At 35.3% G+C, this 5,000-nt stretch overlaps 1 long non-coding RNA gene across 1 annotated transcript in view; it reads right to left on the reverse strand.

Annotated features, from left to right (window-relative positions):
- LOC149131763 (uncharacterized) overlaps positions 1-4,718 on the reverse strand; it is a 107,780-nt gene extending 103,062 nt beyond the window's left edge. Inside the window, exon 1 of the long non-coding RNA XR_016245179.1 lies at positions 4,426-4,718. This is a non-coding gene — a long non-coding RNA (uncharacterized LOC149131763). The remainder of the gene's footprint in view (positions 1-4,425) is intronic.
- Positions 4,719-5,000: the final 282 nt, after the last annotated feature.

The raw sequence follows: 5,000 nt of genomic DNA on the forward strand, positions 1-5,000 counted from the left end.
TAGCTTACAGCTGTTTCTCTTAAAAGTTGAGTACTTGAGCTCCGAGGAAGCTAGGAAGTGTTACAAATATGAGTCTACTGCACGAGACCACTGCTATCGTAGTTCAACCCATATATACCACTGGATGCGTTTTCGTAATACAAAACCTGCTCCTACTTGCTTGGACATGAACTCGCCGGGAAGTATCTGATTGAGCAGACGAGATGTTCAGTAGGTAGTCGACACCCGTAGCTAACAGTTGCATACTGTCCTTCTCTTCCAGATTGTTAAAGCTTACCATAACGTTTAATCTAAGCACAGTGATATTTTAAGACTTCACTTTTTTATGGTCTTATATGGGTTAATCGTTTATTCCTCCTCTCATATTCTTATATACATATATAAGGTAGTTTTAATGATGCAGATGTGTAGTATAGCTTAACGTGGTTTGTTGTGAAAGCCTGGAACAATGTGGAAAGGTGCAAAGTAAATTACAAAAGTAATAGTTAAAGAAAACAAAGCAAAGCTGCTTTTTTATTTTATATTTCTATATTTTTTTGCATTCTTCCAGACACTTCCAAAGAGCGGTAGCTTGGAAAAGTCGTTGCTCAAACATGTGGGAGAGATAGATAGATAAATAGATAGATAGATAAATAGATAGATAGATAGATATATATATAGATAGATAGATAGATACAGATAGAAAGATAGGTTTGTATATGTATGTTTGTATATGTATGTATGTATTCATAATATAAGGACTTATCACAGAATTTCCTCCTGTATGGTAAGAAACTTGCTTCCCAACCACATGGTTCTGGTTTCAGTCCCACTGCATGAAGCCTTGGTTTCTTCAACTATAACGTCGTGCCGACCAAAGCCGATTGGATTTGGTTGACAGAAACTGAGCGAAGCCTATATATGTGTATGTGTGTGTGTGTGTCTTTGTATGTCCCTCCATCACCGCTTGACAACAGGTGTTGTGTTTATATCCCTGTAAAACTAGCAGTTCGTCAAAAAGAGAATGATAGAGTAAGTACCAAGCTTAAAAAAAAAAACACTATTCATTTGACTATAAGAATTCTTCAAGGCAGTGCTCCAGCATGGCCCCAGTCAAATGACTGAAACAAGTAAAAGAATAAAATGCCAATGAAATTCACAAGGCATTGGTCGTTCCGGGGTCATAAGAAAAGATACACGTCCAAGCAGACGATCAGTGGGACTAAACACGAAATCACGTGGTTCCAAAATTATCGTCTTAACCACGCAACCATTACTGCTATTCATGCTTCGAATTCGATCCTGCCAGACATAAATTTGCAATCGATCGCCTCGACAATCGATAGAAATAAATTAGTATAAGCGATTGATTGGGAAAAGGATTAAAATGTTGCTTTGGGGTGATCTTAAAGGTTGCACAATGGAGCAAAATGGACAGCGTGATGCAGTGGAGTAAATCATTAATGTACACGAACCACTAGCGAAAATAGTTGTGCCATGTTGCATAGACGCTCAGTGTCAATGGTAAAGTCAAGGTGGATCATGCAGTTATAGGGGCTAAGATAATTGAGTAAGATGGGTCTTTTTTTAAAGACAACACGGACACCAATATCTTCTTGTCAAGTATATCTTTGCATGCACGCAAACACGCAAACACATGCCCTAATTATGGATTCAGTTCTATTTCTTCCCTTTGGGGCATGCATACAAACTCACACATATATTGTGCATAGACTATATACAATTCATGCGCATGTATCTGTGTATATGTGTGTACATATGTATGTATGTATGTATGTATGTATGCATATATGTGTGTATGTATGTATGTATGCATATATATATATGTGTATATATATATATATATATATATATATATATATATATATATATATATATATATATATATATATATATATATATACACATATATATATATAGAAACATATATATAGAAACATATAAACACACACGTACACACACTCGTGTAAATATATATATATATATATATATATATATATATATATATATATATATATATATATATATATATATAAGTACCAGTTGCGTAGTGGGGTCGATCTAATCGACTGGCCCCCTGCCCGCAAAATTTCGGGCCCCTTGTGCCTAGAGTAGAAAGGATATGTATATATATGTATATACATACATACATACATATATATATATATATATATATATATATATATATATATATATATATATATATATATATATATATATATATATATATATATATATATATATAGAGAGAGAGAGAGAGAGAGAGAGAGAGAGAGAGATGTACCTATAGGCACTCAGACAAAGTACATATGTTTTTAGATATACATATTTTTGCAGCATGAATATTGATTTAAAATTTTGGCACAAGGCCAGCAATTTCGGTGAAAGGGATAAAATCGATTACAACGACCCCTGATGCTCAACTGCCACTTATTTTTCATGAACCCCGAAGGATGAAAGGTGAAGTGAAACAAGGCGATTTACAAGATAAATGTTAAGAATTTTGCAGGATTGTTATATACATATAATATAGGCGTAGGAGTGGCTGTGTGGTAAGTAGCTTGCTTACCAACCATATAGTCCCGGGTTCAGTCCCACTGCGTGGCATCTTGGGCAAGTATCTTCTACTATAGCCTCGGGCCGACCAAAGCCTTGTGAGTGGATTTGGTAGACGGAAACTGAAAGAAGCCTGTCGTATATATGTATATATATATGTATGTGTGTATGTGTTTGTATGTCTGTGTTTGTCCCCCCAACATCGCTTGACAACCGATGCTGGTGTGTTTATGTCCCCGTAACTTAGCGGTTCGGCAAAAGAGACCGATAGAATAAGTACTAGGCTTCCAAAGAATAAGTCCTGGGGTCGATTTGCTCTACTAAAGGCGGTGCTCCAGCATGGCGACAGTCAAAAGACTGTAAAAGAGTAAAAGAGTAAAAGAGAATGTATTTTACAAAAAAATTACATAAACACACGCGCACACACATACAAACACACACAACCACATATTTATGCACGTATTTTTATGCTTTTCACATTTTATACATATATAATCTATGTTTTCAATACAGCACGTGAGAAACATTTGCTCACATACAAATTTACGTATAACTGTGTATGTATACAGTTAAGTATGTATACATACAAGTGTATGTATACATTCACGCAACCACACACGCACGTACACACGCATTGACATAACCACACACGCACACACACACGCTCACACAACCACATTCACTTACGCACTCACTTACGCACGCACACACACAGTCACACACACACACACGCACACACAAGCGTGTTTGTGTTTCTGTCTTGTGCAATTTTAGTGTATGCCAGAAGATGTAGCTACACACACGCGCATGTGTGAAAGAGACAAAATAAGAGATAGAGAGAGTGAGAGAGAGAGAGAGAGAGAGAGAGGAGAGAGAAATAGAGTGAGAGATCGTGCAAATGAGAACATATTTTGTCTGTGTGTGTGTGTGTGTGTGTGTGTGTTATGAACAGAATTATATTTGAACGTATTAATATAGTTTGCTATGAAGAACGGGTGGTGTTTCTATCCCCCACTGATGTTCGTCCGTGTATGTGTCTTCATCTATCCCTGCTGATGTGTGTGTGTGTGTGTGTGTGTGCATGTGTGTGTGTGTGTGTGCATGTGTGTGTGTGTGTGTGCATGTGTGTGTGTGTGTGTGCATGTGTGTGTGTGTGTGTGCATGTGTGTGTGTGTGTGCGCGCTCGCTCGCGCGTGTGTGAGTGAACACTAATGAGAGGAAACGAGAGAAATTGAAAGAGAGTCAGACCTATAAATAGACAGAGAAAGAGGATGAAATTTGTTAAATTGCTGACATATATGTATATATATATATACATATGTGTTTGTGTGCATGTATGTGCGTGTATGTGTGCGTATTATACATCCATGCATAGTTGTGTCTATTTAAATGGGATTTATATATATATACATAAGCACACACACACGCATAGATAATCACATGGCTAAATACAGACAGACAGGTAGAATGGAGCAAGGAGACGTATAGGGAGTGATATATAGATTCATATACAGTTGATTATGTTGTTAAACATGAAATGGATACTCATAAACAAACACACACGAAATCTCACATACTCAGACAAATGTAATCTCATCGATAGATCAATAGATAGAACGACAACGGGAGATAGATGGTTAATTTACGATTAAATACACACACACAGACACATATGTATATAGTCGGATGCATGAATGTATAGATAGATAGATAGATAGATAGTTAGATAGTTAGATAGATAGATAGATAGATAGATAGATAGATAGATAGATAGATAGATAGATAGATAGATAGATAGATAATACAAGCAGGTAGATTGGACAATAATAGTACTTTAGTTTAAAATACTAAAGAAAAATAAATACTAGCCTGTATTGTATTTGATGCAAACTTGTGGAGGGTTCGCTGAGAAGAGTTTATGAAGAAGACGAATGTGTAAACATGGATATCGGAAAATACTGTAGAGTGAGAAGTAGTGAGCCAGTGAGCTTGCGTGTGTGAAACTTTTAGCAATTGAGTCAGAGGAGAATTATACAAAGGTCTGCAGCTAGAAAACACATTGAAATGATTTTGTGTATATGCATATATATGCGCGTATTTGTGTTTCTATGTGTGAGTGCGATGTGTGTATGTGCGTTTGTGTGTGCGTGTGTATGTGTGTGTGTGTGTGTGTGTATGCAAATATACATATATTTGTATATCTGCTTACATATATTACATATAAGTATCCAGATAACTACACACACTCAGAGATTATATATATATATATATATATATATATATATATATATATATATATATATATATATATATATATATATATATATATATATAGGTGGTAATGTTATAATATTATATATATACACATAGACACATATATATATACGCATACACACACAAACACACACACATATATATATATATATATATATATATATATATAT

This window comes from Octopus bimaculoides, chromosome 19 (genome assembly GCF_046866305.1).
Source record: "Octopus bimaculoides isolate indiv1 chromosome 19, ASM4686630v1, whole genome shotgun sequence".
Taxonomy (NCBI): domain Eukaryota; kingdom Metazoa; phylum Mollusca; class Cephalopoda; order Octopoda; family Octopodidae; genus Octopus; species Octopus bimaculoides.